At 50.2% G+C, this 24,608-nt stretch overlaps 1 protein-coding gene across 2 annotated transcripts in view; it reads right to left on the bottom strand.

Annotated features, from left to right (window-relative positions):
- Positions 1-24,608, bottom strand: part of LOC110529197 (DNA polymerase zeta catalytic subunit) — a 112,671-nt gene that overhangs the window by 75,739 nt on the left and 12,324 nt on the right. The window lies entirely within an intron of this gene.

The raw sequence follows: 24,608 nt of genomic DNA, 5'->3' as shown, positions 1-24,608 counted from the left end.
TGACTATTCCAGGCCTAACCTCATCACCAGGCTAGCTTGGAGAGGAAGGGTGATGCACCTGACTATTCCGGGCCTAACCTCATCACCAGGCTAGCTTGGGGAGGAAGGGTGATGCACCTGACTTCCAGGCCTAACCTCATCACCAGGCTAGCTTGGGGAGGAAGGGTGATGCACCTGACTTCCAGGCCTAACCTCATCACCAGGCTAGCTGGTGGGGATGAGGGGGAGGGGGGGGGTGCATGTGACTATTCCAGGCTTAATATAAGACTGTAATACAACACCAACCACATAGGGACCATGTGGCTGACAGACCAGATGTCATGAGAGATGGTAAAACTGACAGACCAGATGTCATGAGAGATGGTAGGACTCACAGACCAGATGTCATGAGAGATGGTAGACCTCATAGACCAGATGCCATGAGAGATGGTAGGACTCACAGACCAGATGTCATGAGAGATGGTAGGACTCACAGACCAGATGTCATGAGAGATGGTAGGACTCACAGACCAGATGTCATGAGAGATGGTAGGACTGACAGACCAGATGCCATGACAGATGGTAGGACCCATAGACCAGATGCCATTAGAGATGGTAGGACTCACAGACCAGATGTCATGAGAGATGGTAGACCTCACAGACCAGATGTCATGAGAGATGGTAGACCTCACAGACCAGATGTCATGAGAGATGGTAGAACTCACAGACCAGATGTCATGAGAGATGGTAGGACTCACAGACCAGATGTCATGAGAGATGGTAGGACTCACAGACCAGATGTCATGCAGTGCACTGGGCCTAATTGTTGAGATTTTGAATTTCTGCAGAGAAAATAATCTACACAACAATAAAATCTAGCTATATCTGGAACCATGCAGAGGGTGACACGGGAAGTGATCAAAATATACTGGAATCCCATTGGCTTTTTCTCAATTAAGCTTTCCTCGATTCATTGCGATTCTTTACTCGCCTACTTCTCAAAGCCATTGGAGAAGAAGGTCAAAGAACAGGGACCTTGGAAGGTGAGGAGATAGAATGCAAGCCACCACTAAACATCAGTGTGGGCAAACAGCATCAACCAAGACAGAGCAGCTCTCCAGAGAGTACCCTGTAGATAACTGTAGCAAACACAGCATGTGAACTGATTTCAACACACAGGCATCAACAAACCCACCAGACTAGACGAAAATAACCCTTCACATCTACAGAGAGCAGCCCCATCTGACATCCAATCCCTTTCACAACCACAAAGAAACAGACAGCGCACACGGCACACAGAGGGCCTCTCTAAGGACTGACAGACTGACAGGTAGACTGGTATAGAGCCCGCCGGGGGAGCAGAGGGCAAACAAAAGGAACTGTAAGGTAGGTACATGTGGGAGCAGGTGTGTGTGTGGTGTTTCTGTTTTCTGTCTGTGTATGTGTGTGAGAGTGCATGCATGTGTGTGTGGCAAAAAGGTAAATAGATCCACTCCTTTGACTGTGACATTACCCAGAGAGCCACACAAGGCAGCCAGCAGCACAAAGGACACCACCCTGGCAGGCAGAGAGCTCTCTGAGGGATGCATGTGCCTTGCTAGCAAAACAGTCGAGACACACACAGACAACGCTGTTTGTGAGGCTGCTACTGCAGTTGCTAGGTAACGTAGGCCAGTGAGCAGCACAAGCCCCTGACAGACAGTGGGAAGATATAAACAAGTGATTCTTTCCACACAGCTGGCCTGTTCTCTCACACACCCTCTCACTCACACACACACAGAGAGACAGAGAGAGTAGTGACTGAGGTCTAGGGAAGGAGAAAGGGAGAAGGATAAAGAGGTAGGGATAGATTGAGGACATGAGAGAGGGAGTTGTGAATGACCGAGGTCTAGGCCCTAGGGCTGTTCTCTCTCTTCCTGTCTGAGTATAATGTAGTCCCCAAACACTCATCAGCTCCTGACCAATCGAGTGAGACTCACTGATTTGTGAATGGGAGGGAGGAACAGACCAGGGACTGTGGCGATACTGCAGGCAGGGCCCGAAAATCACACTCTGTCAAACTACTCCCTCTCTCAATCCATTCCCTATCCCCCTTTCTCCAAGCATCCATATCCATCTCTCTCGTCATCCCCTGTCCCTACCCAGCTCCCTCTCCCTCTCATCCCCATCTCATTCCCTAGCTCTTGATCACAATCTCTCCCTCTCTCATTCCCCATCCCTCTCTCATTCCCCATCCGTCTCTCTCTCCCCATCCCTCTCTCTCTCTCCCCATCCCCCCCCCTCTCCCCATCCCTCCCCCCTCTCTCTCATATTTCCTATTCATGCTAGGTAAAGCTCCGCCTTATCTCAGTTCACTGGTTACGATGGCAACACCCATCCGTAGCACGCGCTCCAGCAGGTGTATCTCACTGATCATCCCTAAAGCCAACACCTCATTTGGCCGCCTTTCGTTCCAGTTCTCTGCTGCCTGTGACTGGAACGAATTGCAAAAATCGCTGAAGTTGGAGACTTTTATCTCCCTCACCAACTTCAAACATCTGCTATCTGAGCAGCTAACCGATCGCTGCAGCTGTACATAGTCTATTGGTAAATAGCCCACCCATTTTCACCTACCTCATCCCCATACTGTTTTTATTTATTTATTTTTATTTTTCTGCTCTTTTGCACACCAATATCTCTACCTGTACATAACCATCTGATCATTTATCACTCCAGTGTTAATCTGCATAATTGTAATTATTTGCCTACCTCATGCCTTTTGCACACAATGTATATATAGACTCCCCTTTTTTTCTACTGTGTTATTGACTTGTTAATTGTTTACTCCATGTGTAACTCTGTGTTGTCTGTTCACACTGCTATGCCTTATCTTGGCCAGGTCGCAGTTGCAAATGAGAACTTGTTCTCAACTAGCCTACCTGGTTAAATAAAGGTGAAAAAAAAATTCCTCCCTCCCTCTCATTCCCTATCCCTCCCTCTCTCTCATTCCCTATCCCTCCCTCTCTCTCATTCCCTATCTATCTATCCCTCCCACCCATTCCCTATCCATCCCTCCCATTCCCTATCCATCCCTCCCTCCCATTCCCTATCCATCCCTCCCTCCCATTCCCTATCCATCCCTCCCTCCCATTCCCTATCCCTCTCATATTTCTTATTCATTCCTCCCTCTCTCTCATGTCCTATCCCTCCCTCCCTCCCTCTCATTCCCTATCCATCCCTCCCTCCCATTCCCTATCCATCCATCCCTCCCATTCCCTATCCATCCCTCCCTCTCATCCCCTATCCCTACCCCATATCCCTCCCATCCCCATATCCCTCCCCCCTCTCATCCCCATATTCCTCCCCATCTCATTCCCTAGCTCTTGATCACAATCTCTCCCCATTCCTCCCTCTCTCTCTCTCATTCCCCATCCCTCTCTCCCCATCCCTCCCCCTCTCTCTCATTCTCTCTCTCTCTCATATTTCATATTCATTCCTCCCTCCCTCTCATTCCCTATCCCTCCCTCTCTCTCATTCCCTATCCATCCCTCCCATCCATCCCTCCCATTCCCTATCCATCCCTCCCTCCCTCCCATTCCCTATCCATCCATCCCTCCCATTCCCTATCCCTCTCATATTTCTTATTCATTCCTCCCTCTCTCTCATTTCCTATCCCTCCCTCCCTCTCATTCCCTAACCCACCCTCCCATCCATCCCTCCCATTCCCTATCCATCCCTCCCTCCCAATTCCCTATCCATCCCTCCCTCCCATTCCCTATCCCTCTATTTGTTATTCATTCCTCCCTCTCTCTCATTTCCTATCCCTCCCTCCCTCTCATTCCCTAACCCACCCTCCCATCCATCCCTCCCATTTCCTATCCATCCCTCCCTCCCATCCCCTATCCATCCCTCCCTCCCATCCCCTATCCCTCTCTCTCTCTCGTATTTCTTATTCCTTCCTCCCTCCCTCTCATTTCCTATCCATCCCTCCCTCTCATTCCCTATCCATCCCTCCCATCCATTTCCTATCCATCCCTCCCTCTCATTCCCTATCCATCCCTCCCATCCATTTCCTATCCATCCCTCCCTCTCATTCCCTATCCATCCATTCCCTATCCATCCCTCCCTCCCTCCCTCCCATTCCCTATCTATATCTCTCTCATTCCCTATCCATATCTCTCTCATTCCCTATCCCTCTCATTCCCCATCCCCATCCCTCCCTCTCTCATCCCCTCATCCCTTACCCCTCCCCATCTCATCCCTTACCCCTCCCCATCTCATCCCTTACCCATCTCATCTCTTATCCCTCCCCCATCTCATCCCTTATCCCTCCCCCATCTCATCTCTTATCCCTCCCCATCTCATCCCTTATCCCTCCCCATCTCATCCCTTATCCCTCCCCATCTCATCCCTTATCCCTCCCCATCTCATCCCTTATCCCTCCCCATCTCATCTCTTATCCCTCCCCATCTCATCCCTTATCCCTCCCCATCTCATCCCTTATCCCTCCCCCATCTCATCCCTTACCCCTCCCCATCTCATCTCTTATCCCTCCCCATCTCATCCCTTATCCCTCCCCCATCTCATCCCTTACCCCTCCCCATCTCATCTCTTATCCCTCCCCATCTCATCCCTTACCCCTCCCCATCTCATCCCTTATCCCTCCCCATCTCATCCCTTATCCCTCACCATCTCATCTCTTACCCCTCCCCATCTCATCTCTTACCCCTCCCCATCTCATCTCTTATCCCTCCCCATCTCATCTCTTACCCCTCCCCATCTCATCTCTTATCCCTCCCCATCTCATCTCTTATCCCTCCCCATCTCATCCCTTATCCCTCCCCATCTCATCTCTTATCCCTCCCCATCTCATCCCTTATCCCTCACCATCTCATCTCTTACCCCTCCATCTCATCTCTTACCCCTCCCCCATCTCATCTCTTACCCCTCCCCCATCTCATCTCTTATACCTCCCCATCTCATCTCTTATCCCTTCCCATCTCATCCCTTATCCCTCCCCTCCAGATCTGCATCAGGGTTGAATGACTCAGCATTATGGCAGCAGCTCTAATGTCAGTACTGTACTGAAGTGGTATAGTCAGAGTGGCATGTTGTTGCCTGCTAGCTGCTATTATGCAGACAGACCTGTGGATCACTCCAACCAGACAGCTCTTTAAGAATCACTCTCACTGCAAGGAGCAGAGATAATCCGTATGGAAATTGGCCTGTGCGTGTGTATAACCAGCAACTCAGACCCTCCATCTTGACAAATACAGATTCATTCCCTCTCTGGAATAGACCAAATTGATTGCAGGAAGCCCTGGGTCACACAGAGCAGGAGTGTGGAGCTGTACCATCGTGGCCAAAAGTTTTGAGAATGACACAAATATACATTTTCAAAGTCAGACAAAAATATCTAAAGACACTGAGGCAGCAGATGTTACTATGGAATACTGAAGTACACTGCTCAAAAAAATAAAGGGAACATTAAAATAACACATCCTAGAGCTGAATGAATGAAATATTCTTAGTAAATACTTTTTTCTTTACATAGTTGAATGAGCTGACAACAAAATCACACAAAAATGATCAATGGAAATCAAATTTATCAACTCATGGAGGTCTGGAATTGGAGTCACACTCAAAATTAAAGTGGAAAACCACACTACAGGCTGATCCAACATTGATGTAATGTCCTTAAAACAAGTCAAAATGAGGCTCAGTAGTGTGTGTGGCATCCACGTGCCTGTATGACCTCCCTACAACGCCTGGGCATGCTCCTGATGAGGTGGCGGCTGGTCTCCTGAGGGATCTCCTCCCAGACCTGGACTAAAGCATCCGCCAACTCCTGGACAGTCTGTGGTGCAACGTGGCATTGGTGGATGGAGCGAGACATGATGTCCCAGATGTGCTCAATTGGATTCAGGTCTGGGGAACGGGCGGGCCAGTCCATAGCACCAATGCCTTCCTCTTGCAGGAACTGCTGACACACTCCAGCCACATGAGCTCTAGCATTGTCTTGCATTAGGAGGAACCCAGGGCCAACCGTACCAGCATATGGTCTCACAAGGGGTCTGAGGATCTCATCTCGATACCTAATGGCAGTCAGGCTACCTCTGGCGAGCACATGGAGGGCTGTGCGGCCCCCCAAAGAAATGCCACCCCACACCATGACTGACCCACCATGCTGGAGGATGTTGCAGGCAGCAGAACATTCTCCACGGTATCGCCAGACTGTCACATGTGCTCAGTGTGATCCTGCTTTCATCTGTGAAGAGCACAGGGCGCCAGTGGCGAATTTGCCAATCTTGCTGTTCCTTGGCAAGTGAAAAACGTCCTGCACGGTGTTGGGCTGTAAGCACAACCCCCACCTGTGGACGTCGGGCTCTCATACCACCCTCATGGAGTCTGTTTCTGACCGTTTGCGCAGACACATGCACATTTGTGGCCTGCTGGAGGTCATTTTGCAGGGCTCTTGCAGCGCTCCTCCTGCTCCTCCTTGCACAAAGGCGGAGGTAGCGGTCCTGCTGCTGGGTTGTTGCCCTCCTACGGCCTCCTCCACGTCTCCTGATGTACTGGCCTGTCTCCTGGTAGCGCCTCCATGCTCTGGACACTACGCTGACAGACACAGCAAACCTTCTTGCCACAGCTCGAAATTTATGTGCCATCCTGGATGAGCTGCACTACCTAAGCCACTTGTGTGGGTTGTAGACTCCGTCTGATGCTACCACTAGAGTGAAAGCACCGCCAGCATTCAAAAGTGAACAAAACATCAGCCAGGAAGCATAGGAACTGAGAAGTGGTCTGTGGTTATCACCTGCAGAACCACTTCTTTATTGGGGGTGTCTTGCTAACTGCCTATAATTTCCACCTGTTGTCTATTCCATTTGCACAACAGCATGTGAAATGTATTGTCAATCAGTGTTGCTTCCTAAGTGGACAGTTTGATTTCGCAGAAGTGTGATTGACTTGGAGTTAAACAACACAATGTAAGTGTTCCCTTTATTTTTTTGAGCAGTGTATAATTACAAGCATTTCATAGGTGTCAAAGACTTTAATTGACAATTACATGAAGTTGATGCAGAGAGACAATATTTGCAGTGTTGACCCTTCTTTTCAAGACCTCTGCAATCTGCCCTGGCATGCTGTCAATTAACTTCTGAGCCACATCCTGACTGATGGCAGCCCATTCTTGCATAATCAATGCTTGGAATTTGTGGGATTTTGTTTGTCCACCCGCCTCTTGAGGATTGACCACAAATTCTCAATGGGATTAAGGTCTGGGGAGTTTCCTGGCCATGGACCCAAAATATTGATGTGTTGTTCCCCGAGCCACTTAGTTATCACTTTTGCCTTATTGGAGGATGTGTTGGTACCATTCTTTATTCATAGCTGTGTTCTTAGGCAAAATTGTGAGAGAGCCCACTCCCTTGGCTGAAAAGCAACCCCACACATGAATGGCCTCAGGATGCTTTACTGTTGACGTGACACAGGACTGATGGTAGCCCTCACCTTGTCTTCTCCGGACAAGCTTTTTCACAGATGCCCCAAACAATCGGAAAGTGGATTCATCAGAGAAAATTACTTTACTCCAGTCCTCAGCAGTCCAATCCCTGTACATTTGGCAGAATATCAGTCTGTCCCTGATGATTTTCCTGGAGATAAGTGGCTTCTTTGCTGCCCTTCTTGACACCAGGCCATCCTCCAAAAGTCTTCGCCTCACTGTGCGTGCAGATGCACTCATACCTGCCTGCTGCCATTCCTGAGCAAGCTCTGTACTGGTGGTGCCCTGATCCCACATCCGAATCAACTTTAGGAGACGGTCCTGGCGCTTGATGGACTTTCTTAGGGGCCCTGAAGCCTTCTTCACAACAATTGAACCGCTCTCCTTGAAGTTCTTGATGATCCGATAAATGGTTGATTTTGGTTCCATCTTACTGGCAGCAATATCCTTGCCTGTGAAGCCCTTTTTTGTGCAAAGCAATGATGACGGCACGTGTTTCCTTGCAAGTAACCATGATTGACAGAGGAAGAATAATGATTCCAAGCCCCACCCTCCTTTTGAAGCTTCCAGTCTGTTATTCGAACTCAATCAGCATGACAGAGTGATCTCCAGCCTTGTCCTCGTCAACACTCACACCTGTGTTAACGAGAGAATCACTGACATGTCAGCTGGTCCTTTTGTGGCATTGCTGAAATGCACTGGAAATGTTTTTGGGGGATTCAGTTCATTTGCATGGCAAAGAGGGACTTTGCAACTAATTGCAATTCATCTGATCACTCTTCATAACATTCTGGAGTATATGCAAATTGCCATCATACAAACTGAGGCAGCAGACTTTGAAAATTAATAGTTGTGTCATTCTCAACTGGCCACGACTGTACAGAACCCCCCTCTCACAGATGAACGTAGCTGGGGAGAGAGTGAGGGGTCCAGGGGGAGCAAGGGAAGTTAGGAGTAATGTAGGGGAAAACATCCCCTCTGCTATTGCCTCTGGGCCAGCATGCACTAGGCTTAACCGGAGTAGTCAATATGGACAACGCAGGGGAAGGGAGTCAGGACTGGGACCAAAGGTCAACTGGGTCTTACAGTAAGAGAATAAGGCCAACATTTTCTAATGCTTTGATACTGGAAGAACAGAACTGAGCACAGTGGAGGGGAGGCTCATTAACACAGCCTGAACCCATGTTGAGGACATTATAGAATAATAGATGCCTGATCATACACAATCCCTAACACTGTAGGGAGGATAGGAGTGTGGCCGAGAGGTTAATGAACCCTAACACTGTAGGGAGGATAGGAGTGGGGACGAGAGGTTAATGAACCCTAACACTATAAGGAGGATAGGAATGGGGACGAGAGGTTAATGAACCCTAACACTGTAGGGAGGATAGGAATGGGGACGACAGGTTAATGAACCCTAACACTGTAGGGAGGATAGGAGTGGGGACGAGAGGTTAATGAACCCTAACACAGTAGGGAGGATAGGAGTGGGGACGAGAGGTTAATGAACCCTAAAACTATAAGGAGGATAGGAATGGGTACGAGAGGTTAATGAACCCTAACACTGTAGGGAGGATAGGAGTGGGGACGAGAGGTTAATGAACTGTAGGGAGGATAGGAGTGGGGACGAGAGGTTAATGAACCCTAACACTGTAGGGAGGATAGGAGTGTGGACGAGAGGTTAATGAACCCTAACACTGGTACTACAGTACCTGTGAAGAGCCTCCAGCATGGTCTGTCACAATGCCAGGGCACTGGCGGCAGGGCACCTTACACAGGATGAACTGGGGGGGGGGGGGGGGGGGTCCTCATACAAAGTGAAGCAATCAACACACAGGGGTGAGGTGATGCACACATACACAGCTGACACACAGAGGGATTCGACAGTCTCTCACACACACAGAGCTGGCACAGAGCCTAAAAGATGAGACCTAGAGTGGGCCCGGAGGAGGGGAAAAAGGGCAAGCGAGGGGGGCAGAGCACCTGGCATCATAAAATCTATCCCCTAACCATTATGGTGCTTCATAGTCACAGCTCCGTCCCTGCCAGAGCACCTGCAGAAGAGAGAGCACCACAGCCCAACCCATCAGTGGCTTGAACGACTGACTGAACAGCCTGACTTATCCAGACATCTGTCCGTAGCCCGGTACGCTGTGACAGAAGGGATGGATGGCAGGAACAAACTAATAGTGTGCCACTGCTGCACGAAGAGGTCGAGACGATCAATAAAAACTTCTGCTTGCTTAGCCACATCTGCACCATCATTTACCTTCCTTCCCCCAGCCTTCTAATGACTTTAACTGTGGACGGGTGCCTTGTAGTTCCTCGTGTAGACGCATGGCCACTACATTCTCCTCAGACATTTACTCTCTACAGCACACTTCTCAGGATTACAATTCTAGCATGGCAATATATTGAGGGAGAATCTCAATGTGCTGTACCTGTCTCAACAGCATGCATATCTACATTGTGCATATCTACATCGTGCATATCTACATCATGCATATTGCATGAGGGAGGGTGTGTGTGTGTGTGTGTGTGTGTGTGGCCCATCTCACGTGATGGTTCAGTTCTGTGGGTTTACTTCAAAGACGCCATCCTGCACCACTATACACAGAGGAAACAGGCCGAGGCCGAGGAGGGAGCAAACAGGGCGAGGCCGAGGAGGGAGCAAACAGGGCGAGGCCGAGGAGGGAGCAAACAGGGCGAGGCCGAGGAGGGAGCAAACAGGGCGAGGCCGAGGAGGGAGCAAACAGGGCGAGGCCGAGGAGGGAGCAAACAGGGCGAGGCCGAGGAGGGAGCAAACAGGGCGAGGCCGAGGAGGGAGCAAACAGGGCGAGGCCGAGGAGGGAGCAAACAGGGCGAGGCCGAGGAGGGAGCAAACAGGGCGAGGCCGAGGAGGGAGCAAACAGGGCGAGGCCGAGGAGGGAGCAAACAGGGCGAGGCCGAGGAGGGAGCAAACAGGGCGAGGCCGAGGAGGGGAGCAAACAGGGCGAGGCCGAGGAGGGGAGCAAACAGGGCGAGACCGAGGAGGGGAGGAAACAGAGCGAGACCGAGGAGGGGAGGAAACAGAGAGAGACAGAGGAGGGGAGGAAACAGAGCGAGACAGAGGAGGGGAGGAAACAGAGAAAGACAGAGGAGGGGAGGAAACAGAGCGAGACAGAGGAGGGGAGGAAACAGAGAAAGACAGAGGAGGGGAGGAAACAGAGCAAGACAGAGGGGAGGAAACAGAGCGAGACAGAGGAGGGGAGGAAACAGAGCAAGACAGAGGAGGGGAGGAAACAGAGCGAGACCGAGGAGGGGAGGAAACAGAGCGAGACCGAGGAGGGGAGGAAACAGAGCGAGACCGAGGAGGGGAGGAAACAGAGCGAGACCGAGGAGGGGAGGAAACAGAGCGAGACCGAGGAGGGGAGGAAACAGAGCGAGACCGAGGAGGGGAGGAAACAGAGCGAGACCGAGGAGGGGAGGAAACAGAGAGAGACCGAGGAGGGGAGGAAACAGAGCGAGACCGAGGAGGGGAGGAAACAGAGCGAGACCGAGGAGGGGAGGAAACAGAGCGAGACCGAGGAGGGGAGGAAACAGAGCGAGACCGAGGAGGGGAGGAAACAGAGAGAGACAGAGGAGGGGAGGAAACAGAGAGAGACAGAGGAGGGGAGGAAACAGAGAGAGACAGAGGAGGAGAGGAAACAGAGGGAGACCGAGGAGGGGAGGAAACAGAGCGAGACCGAGGAGGGGAGGAAACAGAGCGAGACCGAGGAGGGGAGGAAACAGAGCGAGACCGAGGAGGGGAGGAAACAGAGCGAGACCGAGGAGGGGAGGAAACAGAGCGAGACCGAGGAGGGGAGGAAACAGAGCGAGACCGAGGAGGGGAGGAAACAGAGCGAGACCGAGGAGGGGAGGAAACAGAGCGAGACCGAGGAGGGGAGGAAACAGAGCGAGACCAAGGAGGGGAGGAAACAGAGAGAGACCGAGGAGGGGAGGAAACAGAGCGAGACCGAGGAGGGGAGGAAACAGAGAGAGACCGAGGAGGGGAGGAAACAGAGCGAGACAGAGGGGAGGAAACAGAGCGAGACAGAGGAGGGGAGGAAACAGAGCGAGACCGAGGAGGGGAGGAAACAGAGGGAGACCGAGGAGGGGAGGAAACAGAGGGAGACCGAGGAGGGGAGGAAACAGAGGGAGACAGAGGAGGGGAGGAAACAGAGCGAGACCGAGGAGGGAGGAAACAGAGAGAGACCGAGGAGGGAGGAAACAGAGAGAGACCGAGGAGGGAGGAAACAGAGAGAGACCGAGGAGGGAGGAAACAGATAGAGACCGAGGAGGGAGGAAACAGAGAGAGACCGAGGAGGAAGGAAACAGAGAGAGACCGAGGAGGGAGGAAACAGAGACGGAGGGAGAAAACAGACTGCAGTGAAGGGGGAGAGGAAAAGAGGGAAAAGCAGTGACCAGCCTAAACAAAGTGTGGGATAGAGAAATGTATGCTCCTGTTTTATAAACGTCTTAAGCAGCATAGTATAGAGCGCTCTGTCTTCTAGCAGACCCTACTTCATGCTAGTCCTGGGTGAGACTATTGAAATACTGCCAGTACAGCCATTTCTGAAGTGGTGGTGTTTGGGGGCATGACCACCCTGTAGAGGGAGTAAACAGTGTGTCTGCCATGCTGTGGAGAGACTTTGATTGCACTCTGTGTGTGTGTGTGTGTGTGTGTGTGTGACAGAGACTCAGGGAGGAGAAGAGGCACAGACGTCAAGGCGGGGTGCTACTATTTTTGGCCTTGACTGGCTGCGTGGAGTCTGTTGATGAGCTGTGCAGAGCAGGACAGAGACGGCAGAGCCAGACAGATCCGGCAGAGCCAGACAGAGCCGGCAGAGACGGCAGAGCCAGAAGAGCCGGCAGAGCCAGACAGAGCCGGCAGAGACAGACAGAGCCGGCAGAGACGGCAGAGCCAGACAGAGCCGGCAGAGCCGGCAGAGACAGACAGAGCCGGTAGAGACGGCAGAGCCAGACAGAGACGGCAGAGCCAGACAGAGACGGCAGAGCCAGACAGAGACTGCAGAGCCAGACAGAGACTGCAGAGCCAGACAGAGACTGCAGAGCCAGACAGAGACGGCAGAGCCAGACAGAGACGGCAGAGCCAGACAGAGACGGCAGAGCCAGACAGAGACGGCAGAGCCAGACAGTGACAGCAGAGCAAGGACAGTGACAGAGACAGCAGACAGTGACAGCAGAGCAGACAGAGACAGCAGAGCAGACAGAGACAGCAGAGCAGACAGAGACAGCAGAGCAGACAGAGACAGAGACAGCAGAGCAGACAGCGAGTGACAGCAGAGCAGAGCAGACAGCGACAGCAGAGCAGACAGAGACAGCAGAGCAGACAGTGACAGAGACAGCAGAGCAGACAGTGACAGAGACAGCAGAGCAGACAGTGACAGAGACAGCAGAGCAGACAGTGACAGAGACAGCAGAGCAGACAGTGACAGAGACAGCAGAGCAGACAGTGACAGCAGTGCAGACAGTGACAGCAGAGCAGACAGTGACAGCAGACAGTGACAGCAGACCAGACAGCGACAGCGACGGCAGAGCAGACAGCGACGGCAGAGCAGACAGCGACGGCAGAGCAGACAGCGACGGCAGAGCAGACAGCGACGGCAGAGCAGACAGCGACGGCAGAGCAGACAGCGACGGCAGAGCAGACAGCGACGGCAGAGCAGACAGCGACGGCAGATCAGACCGAGACAGCAGATCAGACCGAGACAGCAGATCAGACAGTGACAGAGACAGCAGTGCAGACAGTGACAGCAGAGCAGACAGTGACAGCAGACAGTGACAGCAGACCAGACAGCGACGGCAGACCAGACAGCGACGGCAGAGCAGACAGCGACGGCAGAGCAGACAGCGACGGCAGAGCAGACAGCGACGGCAGAGCAGACAGCGACGGCAGAGCAGACAGCGAGGGCAGAGCAGACAGCGAGGGCAGAGCAGACAGCGAGGGCAGAGCAGACAGTGACAGCAGAGCAGACAGTGACAGCAGATCAGACCGTGACAGCAGATCAGACCGAGACAGCAGATCAGACAGAGACATCAGAGCAGACAGAGACAGCAGAGCAGACAGTGACAGCAGATCAGACAGTGACAGCAGATCAGACAGAGACAGCAGAGCAGACAGAGACAGCAGATCAGACAGAGACAGAGACCGCAGAGCAGACAGAGACATCAGAGCAGACAGAGACAGCAGAGCAGACAGAGACAGCAGAGCAGACAGAGACAGCAGAGCAGACAGAGACAGCAGAGCAGGGGGAGCTGCCAAAGGGTGTGGTAGGGTGCTATTCATTAGCCTCCCTCTGCCACCAGTCTTCCCCATACCCCCTACTCCTCACACCACCTCCATCACACACACACACACACACAAAAACTGCAATTTGGCCATAGCGATAATACACCCACATCCATTCAATCCCCCATCCTTCAAAGTGCATATGCAAGTGGGTTATTTTCTGTTGCTAGAACACATAACAAAGGCATGAGAGGAGGCCTGTTTCTTTATGGGCACCAGAGGAGAGCTCTCTCTCATTCCATATTCCCTTTGGCAGAGTAGTACACTGCTGCAGCTGCCTGGTCTGCTCTCTCCCCTGTTCTGTGTTCCACTGTTGGCCACGTCTCCAGATCTGACTCAGACGAACACAGAAACATCTCCAGTCCTGTCTGAAATTACAGTGGTAGAAGCAGCATGTCCAGGAAAGGCTGTTCACTCACTAACCACTCTGTTCTGTAACTCCTTCCTTCCTGAACAACTCCTCTACTGTGGATTAACCAGGCTTATTTCACCGCTGACTGAATCCACATCTGATCCTGAACACAAGTGTCTTCAGCCGTGTGTCTCCAGGCCTCCAATATAAAGTAGCATGAGAGGCTGATCGCAAGGAAATGCTTTCATTCCCTTCCACCCCCAGTGGGTCACAGGTTCCATTGTGTCATAGCTAGGAGCCGTAGGCCTTCCTGGCTGAGGTAACTATGCTGGTGGAGATCGTGGTGGTCCCAGGGCAAATCCTGGAGCAGACAACAGAGTCCACCCAGTGACTGTGTGGTCTTAGCTGGGCGTCCCCTCCCCTTCTCCACAGCCAAGGCCTGTCCTGGCAGAACGCCTGACTCTTGAGCACAGACTGGAGCAAACAAACCAGAATCTGAAACGTGAAATCACCAGGGTTCTCCCTAAAGAATGTAAAATGGTCGCTGCGCCACCTTGTAAAATGTTTATTTTTCATACTAGGTGACTTTTTGTTCTACACTGCAGGAAATGTCAGTTACAGGAGGTCAACCCCCCCATATAACTACCAGTCATTCCTATGTACAGTACTCCCAGACAGTCCTTACAATACAGTCCTGAGGTAAACAGACAACACCCCAAAACTCTATACTCTGCAAGGGGCTTCCTAAGACTAACCCAGATAGCCCTAACCTACAGTCTTGACTGAAGCATAACCCAGACAGCCCTAACCTACAGTCTTGACTGAAGCATAACCCAGGCAGCCCTAACCTACAGTCTTGACTGAAGCATAACCCAGACAGCCCTAACCTAGTCTTGACTGAAGCATAACCCAAACAGCCCTAACCTACAGTCCTGACTGAAGCATAACCCAGACAGCCCTAACCTACAGTCCTGACTGAAGCATAACCCAGACAGCCCTAACCTACAGTCCTGACTGAAGCATAACCCAGACAGCTCTAACCTACAGTCCTGACTGAAGCATAACACATACAGCTCTAACCTACAGTCCTGACTGAAGCATAACCCAGACAGCTCTAACCTACAGTCCTGACTGAAGCATAACCCAGACAGCTCTAACCTACAGTCCTGACTGAAGCATAAGCCAAACCCAGACAGCCCTAACCTACAGTCCTGACTGAAGCATAACCCAGACAGCCCTAACCTACAGTCCTGACTGAAGCATAAGCCAAACCCAGACAGCCCTAACCTACAGTCCTGACTGAAGCAGAACCCAGACCGACAGCTCTAACCTACAGTCCTGACTGAAGCCAAACCCAGACAGCCCTAACCTACAGTCCTGACTGAACCATAACCCAGACAGCTGTAACCTACAGTCCTGACTGAAGCATAAGCCAAACCCAGACAGCCCTAACCTACGGTCCTGACTGAAGCCAAACCCAGACAGCCCTAACCTACAGTCCTGACTGAAGCATAACCCAGGCAGCTCTAACCTACAGTCCTGACTGAAGCATAAGCCAAACCCAGACAGCCCTAACCTACAGTCCTGACTGAAGCATAACCCAGACAGCTCTAACCTACAGTCCTGACTGAAGCATAACCCAGACAGCCCTAACCTACAGTCCTGACTGAAGCTTAAGCCAAACCCAGACAGCCCTAACCTACAGTCCTGACTGAAGCCAAACCCAGACAGCCCTAACCTACAGTCCTGACTGAAGCATAACCCAGACAGCCCTAACCTACAGTCCTGACTGAAGCCAAACCCAGACAGCCCTAACCTACAGTCCTGACTGAAGCATAACCCAGACAGCCCTAACCTACAGTCCTGACTGAAGCATAACCCAGACAGCCCTAACCTACAGTCCTGACTGAAGCATAAGCCAAACCCAGACAGCCCTAACCTACAGTCCTGACTGAAGCATAAGCCAAACCCAGACAGCCCTTACTGAAGCATAAAACACCTTTAAAAAAGTGTTTGTGAAGCTCCAGACTGGACCAAGCGGTCTCCTGCTGGGTTCACTAAAGAAATCCCTGGCACTTCAGTGTGGTGAGGAACAAACAGACCAGATTGTCCTGCGAACGAGTGCCAGATATTTGAGCAGGCAGGAGACTCAACAGATGGTCTGGCAGCCACATAACCTCACACCAACCCACAGCACAAAAAAAATAGCAGAATACAAAAGCATCGTTGTTGTTTTTTTGTATGTTTTCTCTTTGTCTTTCTGAATGACGACTAAGCACTACGTCACATGAACACATCCTTCTCCAGGGCTCATGGGTATAGGCCTATGTTGTGAGAATCCATCCCAGCTGAAGGTGTAATGTGGGCGGCTGGGCGGGCAGGCTGCAGTGGCCCCCCTCTGCTCACATCCATCTCCGGTGTGGGATATGAGTGGCAATGACAGGCCCCAGTTCATTCATCCAGTGACGGTGTGTGGCGGCACTAACGATTCCGGGACGACTGATTAACGGCACGGGTGGGCCTCCATTCCCTCTGGAGTGTCACAGCAGGGGCACACACACACACACGACCCCCCCGGGGGGACAGAATAAGGACGAGCAGGAAGGGAATACTATGCCTGGGAAGAAGCAAGGTCCTAGGTATATAGGCTGGAACACTGTATTACTGTAGCAACAGGCCTGTATGGCTGCTTATTTATCCAGGGTCAGCGCTGCACAGCTGCACAGTGTCTAGGTGTGTGTGCATGTGATACGTGTGTGTGTGTGTGTGTGTGTGTGTGTGTGTGTGTGTGTGTGTGTGCGCGTGTCAGTGTATGCGTGAGTGTGTGTGAGAGGAGCATGTTTGAGTACCGTGTGTGCGCGTGCGTGTCTGCCAGACCTGCACGATTAGTGCGACGGCAGCCTGTCGATCGATGCCCTGCCAGTTCTAGCTGTGCTCACACCAACAGACACACAAACATGCTACATCAATCAAAGTCTGCATGTCCAACCACCTCAACAAGCAACAGCAACAGTGAGACTAGGCTCTGGTTTCAATGAGACTCTTATGTCATAAAGAAACTACGTCACTGTCTATGTCACTACTTTATCCGCTTGACTAAAACACTAACTAGTAGCTAGCAATATGGAGCTCACAGAGGTTCTTTTTAATGAGTGCGTTTCACAAGCGGCAAGTTTGCATCAACTGCCTTCACTAAAACCACTGCAACGGTTTTGTCTGTAAACTTGAATCGCAACGTTCTGACATGTCCGCCACGTGATTTGTTGGGAGAGTTGTTTGAAGAGGACCCACCCCAAATTGCATTTTATCGAAGTTGCCAAAAGAGTCCATCATTGAAACCAGATCCTAGTCACTGTTTCGGGTTGAGTTTTCCAGACTAACATTCCATGAAGAGTGTAGCAATGTGGCAGAGCAAGCAGTAGCTGTGCGATGGTTCGATGGGTAGAGGAGAAGAGACAGACAATGACAGAGGGGATCCAGTCCAGCCCGCTTACCACTGCAGTGGGTGACCCTCACAGTGACACACATGCCAGTCCACAGAACCCCAGTCCTCCTAGGACCAACATACTGAACAGAACCCCCTGGTCCTCCTATAACCAACACTGAACCACAGTCCTCCTAGGACCAAAAGACTGAGCAGAACCCCGGTCCTCCTAGGACCAACATACTGAACAGAAACCCCCTGGTCCTCCTATGACCAACACTGAACCACAGTCCTCCTAGGACCAAAAGACTGAGCAGAACCCCGGTCCTCCTACGACCAACATACTGAACAGAACCCCGGTCCTCCTAGGACCAACAATGAACCACAGTCCTCCTAGGACCAAAAGACTGAGCAGAACCCCGGTCCTCCTAGGACCAAAAGACTGAGCAGAACCCCGGTCCTCCTAGGACCAACAGACTGAACTAGAGATCGACCGATTAATGGGAATGGCCGATTAATTAGGGCCTCTTTCAAGTTTTTATAACAATCGGATATCGGTATTTTTGGGCGCCGATTTGCCGATTTTTTATTTTATTTTTTTACACCTTTATTTAACTAGGCAAGTCACTTAAGAACACATTGTTATTTTCAATGACGGCCTAGGAACGTGGGTTAACTGCCTCGTTCAGGGGCAGAAAGACAGATTTTCACCTTGTCAGCTCGGGGGATCCAATCTTGCAACCTTACAGTTAACTAGTCCAACGCAATAACGACCTGCCTCTCTCGTTGCACTCCACAAGGAGACTGCCTATTACGCGAATGCAGTAAGCCAAGGTAAGTTGCTAGCTAGCATTAAACTTATCTTATAAAAAACAATCAATCATAATCACTAGTTAACTACACATGGTTGATGATATTACTAGATGTTATCTAGCGTGTCCTGTGTTGCATATCTAGCATGTCCTGTGTTGCATATATGACTGGGCATACAAGTATCTGACTGAGCGGTGGTAGGCAGAAGCAGGCGCGTAAACATTCATTCAAACAGCACTCTCGTGCATTTTGCCAGCAGCTCTTCGTTGTGCGTCAGGCATTGTGCTGTTTATGACTTCAAACCTATCAACTCCCGAGATGAGGCTGGTGTGACCGAAGTGAAATGGCTGGCTAGTTAGAGCGTGCTAAAAGCGTTTCAAACTTTACTCACTCTGAGCCTTGGGGTGGTTGTTTCCCTTGCTCTGCATGGGTAACACTTCGATGTGGTGGCTGTTGCGTTGCTGGTTCGAGCCCAGGGAGGAGCGAGGAGAGGGACGGAAGCTATACTGTTACACTGGCAATATTAAAGTGCCTACAAGAACATCCAATAGTCAAAGGTTAATGAAATACAAACGGTATTTAGAGGGAAATAGAGGGAAATAGTCCTATAATAACTACAACCTAAAACTTCTTATTTTAAAATCGGCCGATTAATCGCCATCGGCTTTTTTGGTCCTCCAATAATCGGAATCGGCATTGAAAAATCATAATCGGTCGACCTCTAGACTGAACAGAACCACAGTCCTCCTAGGACACATATGTCAGAGTCAAGGCCCGCGGGCCACATCCGGCCCGCAAGAAGGTTTTTTACGGCCCCTGGGATGATCTTGATTTATTATTAGAACCGGCCCGCAGCAAGCCGGCAGCCCGCAGATCTTTTACACGCACCAATACTACATTTCCCACAATGCAAAGGTGACGCACCGAGCAGTAGGCTGCTTCATTTCAATATTTATTGGCACAGCAGTCGTCAGCATCACAGTAAAATTAACTTTCAGATACCCATCAAAAATGGCAAAACGGAAGGTGGATACTGAGAACCGGGGGTTTCAAACAAGGTGGGAGTCGGAGTATATGTTCACGAAGGTAGCTGGAAAACCTGTGTGTCTTCTGTGTGGAGAAAGTGTGGCGGTACTGAAAGAGTATAATCTGAGACGACATTATGAAACGAAACACGCGGACACACACGCGGACGCAACTGTCAAGGCCAGTTTTATTTTGGCAGAAGAGATCGCTAAATCAGCCCGGCCATTTACGGAGGGGGATTTCATCAAAAACTGCATGATTAAAGTTTGTGACGAAGTTTGCCCAGAAAAAAGGCAACTCTTTTTAAATGTGAGTCTGAGCAGAAACACCATTGCCGAGAGAGTAGACCAGTTGTCCATCAATCTAAAAGAGCAGCTTGTGAAAAAGGGAAAAGATTTTATTGCATATTCCTTGGCTGTGGATGAGAGCACCGACATTTCTGACATTGCCCAGTTGTCAATTTTCATCCGCGGAGTGGACTCCAACCTAAGCGTGACAGAGGAGTTTTTGGCTTTACGTCCTATGCATGGCACAACTACGGGGCATGATTTGTATGAAGAGGTGTCAAGATGTGTAAATGAGATGGAGCTGCCTTGGGAAAAACTTGTGGGTTTGACAACCGACGGAGCACCTGCGATGTGTGGACACAGGAGCGGACTGGTGGCGAAGATACGGGAAAAGATGCAAGAGGAAAACGCGACAGGTGAGCTGACAGCTTATCATTGTATCATACACCAGGAAGCGTTGTGCGGTAAAGCCTTGAAAATGGAGCATGTAATGAGCATCATCACGCGCACAGTTAACTTTATCAGAGCCAAAGGTTTGAATCACCGCCAGTTCAAGGCATTTCTGACGGAGTTAGAAACGGAGCATGGTGATTTGCCTTATCACACAGAGGTGCGATGGCTAAGCCAGGGAAAGGTGCTTCAAAGATGTTTCGAGCTTCGTGAGGAGATTTGTCTGTTCTTGGACAGCAAAGGGAAAGACACAACACAACTCCGAGACGAAATGTTTCTGTGTGAAATGGCTTTTCTGTGTGACATTACGAGTCATCTGAATGCAATAAACTTGCAGCTGCAGGGTCGGGATCGTGTCATCTCTGATATGTACAGTACAGTGAAGGCATTTAAAACCAAACTGACTCTGTGGGAGACGCAGATGCGGAAAGAAAATTTGAGCCACTTTCCCAGCTGCCAGACCATGAAAGAGAAGCTCTCTACCAGTGCGTTCCCGAGCACACAGTTGGCTGATAAAATAGGTATGCTTGCCGCTGACTTTCGACGCCGATTTGCTGACTTTGAAGCACAAAAAAGCAGGTTGGAACTGCTCGGTAACCCATTTGCTGTTGACGTGGAAAGCTCACCACCAAACCTCCAAATGGAGTTGATTGACCTCCAATGCAATGATGCACTGAGGGCAAAATATGCGGCAGTGGGTGCTGCGGAGTTCGCCCGTTTCCTCCCCGGCACAATGCCCCAGCTGCGCATCCAGGCTGCTCAAACGTTGTCTATGTTTGGCAGCACATACCTGTGTGAACAACTGTTTTCTTTGATGAACCTGAACAAAACATCACACAGAAGTCGACTTACTGCTGAACACCTCCACTCAATTCTGAGGATTTCTTCAGCTCAGAGCCTTACCCCGAACATTGATGAACTTGTGGAAAAGATGGGACACCACCAAGTATCACCCTCAACCTCAAACAAGTGAACATTACTGTGCAATCACATATTTAGAGTTTTTACTCAGTTCAAGTTTAAAAGTTAAAATGTAATATTTGTTTTCACTGCATGTTACTTCTCCTTAAACAAAGTGTTGTTTTTGATTAATAGATTTTTGCACTTTATTTTTTTGTATTTCAATCCAATTATATTTTTAAAATATTTCAGTTGAGTGGATGATAGAAAATTGCTATTATTGTTTTTTCTTTGAAGTAAATTTAGCCCACTTTTGCTAAAATAGAAAATATAGTCTACTGATGGTGCCTTGAATACCGGTTTCTTTCATTTAATGTTCATGTTATGGGGATATTTATATAAAGGAAATTTGTCTTTTGTGTCTGTTGAAAATTAAAGATTACTGACAGAGCCATAAGAAAATATTGCTTTATTTATCTGATCATATTGTAATATATTTGTTAGGTTTTCAGTAGGTTCAATTAGGTTCACTAGACTATATGCGTCATTTAAAAATTTTTCAATGAACATTCGAACAGTCCGGCCCTCGTCTTGTAGCTGATTTTTTTATTTGGCCCTCCGTCCATTTGACTTTGACACCCCTGTCCTAGGACAAAGAGACTGAACCAGGATATTGTTTCAGTGGTTTGGCCTTCTGTTTTTGTCTGTTATTGTGTGGTCCAGTCCTCTCACCTACAGTATGTTTATATGTGGCCCAAGCACTAATACCAGTGTCCCTTAGAGCCCTCCTCCCTGCCTCTTGTTACAGTAGGAGGAAGTATAATTAGCAGGGTGAAGCTGAAGAACCCGACCGACCAGGGCTGCTTTCTTCCCACATCGTTCAGACACAAAGCCACGTCTGTTTGACCAGAGACCCGAGCAGTCCACTTAACAATGAGGATCATCAGAGAGCAGCACAGCCGAGCAGGAGGCCTGGACATAATCCACTGGAGACATGACGGCAACTAGAGGAAGTCTCTACATAGCAGGAGAGGAGGAGAACAGGAGGTATAGTGGGTGGAGAAAGGGAGGAAAGGCAGGAGTTGTCGGAGGAGGAGAAAAGGCAGGTCGTGGTGGAAGGGGGAAGGAGGACGCCAAGCAGGAGGTAGAGGAGTTGGTGAAGAAGGAGAGGAAGACGGGGCTTTAACTCAATAAGAGCATAATGGAAGCAGGGCCCCTAAGCACAGAGCTCTACCACATCACTGAATGGTCACACACCCCACACAGACCTGGGACGTCTTAGGACCTTGAATAGTAAACCCTTAATCCAGTGAAGTGCATTATGCTACTATGTCAACACTGAGCCAGACCTGTCCAGTCAGGTCCCAGGCACTAATTTCGCTCCGAGTCTTCACTAATGTTTGCCACTGTGTTGGCACTCAGGTATGTGATTGGCTCAGGGTGATGAGGGAAGGGTATCAGGGTGAGAGGGGAATGAACTTGACAGGGTCAGAGAGGGCAGAGGCCAGGGAGGGCAGCTTCTGTCCCACACACATCACTGAACAAGTCACATTTTGACTGGGGTCATGTCCCCCCTAAACAGGACACAGCAAGGAACACAGTGTGACATGGCACCTGCAGGGACAGGTCACCTCTGACACAGAAAAAAGGGATGAGAAAGGAGGAGAGTGCTCTGGGTAAAAGTGAGAGAAAAATAGTGAAAAAATTATGAATTGAAAGAAATTGGATCTGCAGGAAGTGTAGGTAGAGGAGAACAAAGGAACAGAAGAGAGTGAGCGTGGGGAGAGGGAGAGCACAGAGTGGAAAAGTGGGCGAGAGAGAGCCACAAGACTGTGACCAGCGGGTGGGGAATCCTCAGTGTCTGCTGTTCCCAGTCTGACAGCACCGTGTAGACTAGCATTGAAAACACACAGACACACACAGTGGAGGTACAATCATGCAGTATGCATGGCCACTGTACTGCAGGTGAAAAGGAACACAGTATACTGTAAGAAAAAGCCAGCCGACAGGGACACAGGAGGCTGCACAGAATCAACTTCCTTTCACAGTAGTACAGTAGTACGCTTCTGCACAAACAGGCAGTCAAATATTCCAATCCAGTCAATTACGGACAGAGTCACAGTTAGTGTTTGGATTGGAGATGTAAATATTAATTTACTCAGAAATTGCCAAGCAGTCTTGACTGGAGTGACTGTGAAACACTAAATAAAATGAGAAATAGATAAGCTTGTTTTACAACAGTCCACAGAACAAAAGGGAGATGGATGATTCTGAATCTTAATTTGAAATGAAATATGAAATGATATACACTGCTCAAAAAAATAAAGGGAACACTTAAACACAATGTAACTCCAAGTCAATCACACTTCTGTGAAATCAAACTGTCCACTTAGGAAGCAACACTGATTGACAATACATTTCACATGCTGTTGTGCAAATGGAATAGACAACAGGTGGAAATTATAGGCAATTAGCAAGACACCCCCAATAAAAGGAGTGGTTCTGCAGGTGGGGACCACAGACCACTTCTCAGTTCCTATGCTTCCTGGCTGATGTTTTGGTCACTTTTGAATGCTGACGGTGTTTTCACTCTAGTGGTAGCATGAGACGGAGTCTACAACCCACACAAGTGGCTCAGGTAGTGCAGCTCATCCAGGATGGCACATCAATGCGAGCTGTGGCAAGAAGGTTTGCTGTGTCTGTCAGCGTAGTGTCCAGAGCATGGAGGCACTACCAGGAGACAGGCCAGTACAACAGGAGACGTGGAGGAGGTCGTAGGAGGGCAACAACCCAGCAGCAGGACCGCTACCTCCGCCTTTGTGCAAGGAGGAGCACTGCAAGAGCCCTGCAAAATGACCTCCAGCAGGCCACAAATGTGCATGTGTCTGCTCAAACGGTCAGAAACAGACTCCATGAGGGTGGTATGAGGGCCCAACGTCCACAGGTGGGGGTTGCGCTTACAGCCCAACACCGTGCAGGACGTTTGGAATTTGCCAGAGAACACCAAGATTGGCAAATTCGCCACTGGTGCCCTGTGCTCTTCACAGATGAAAGCAGGTTCACACTGAGCATGTGACAGACGTGACAGAGTCTGGAGACGCCGTGGAGAACGTTCTGCTGCCTGCAACATCCTCCATGACTGGTTTGGCGGTGGGTCAGTCATGGTGTGGGGTGGCATTTCTTTGGGGGGGGGCCGCACAGCCCTCCATGTGCTCGCCAGAGGTAGCCTGACTGCCATTAGGTACTGAGATGAGATCCTCAGACCCCTTGTGAGACCATATGCTGGTACGGTTGGCCCTGGGTTCCTCCTAATGCAAGACCATGCTAGACCTCATGTGGCTGGAGTGTGTCAGCAGTTCCTGCAAGAGGAAGGCATTGATGCTATGGACTGGCCCGCCCGTTCCCCAGACCTGAATCCAATTGAGCACATCTGGGAAATCATGTCTCGCTCCATCCACCAACGCCACGTTGCACCACAGACTGTCCAGGAGTTGGCGGATGCTTTAGTCCAGGTCTGGGAGGAGATCCCTCAGGAGACCATCCGCCACCTCATCAGGAGCATG

Source organism: Oncorhynchus mykiss, chromosome 8 (assembly GCF_013265735.2).
Source record: "Oncorhynchus mykiss isolate Arlee chromosome 8, USDA_OmykA_1.1, whole genome shotgun sequence".
In the NCBI taxonomy this organism is placed as follows: domain Eukaryota; kingdom Metazoa; phylum Chordata; class Actinopteri; order Salmoniformes; family Salmonidae; genus Oncorhynchus; species Oncorhynchus mykiss.
The sequence above is the reverse complement of the archived record's forward strand: the minus strand, read 5'-3'. Positions and strand labels throughout refer to the sequence as shown.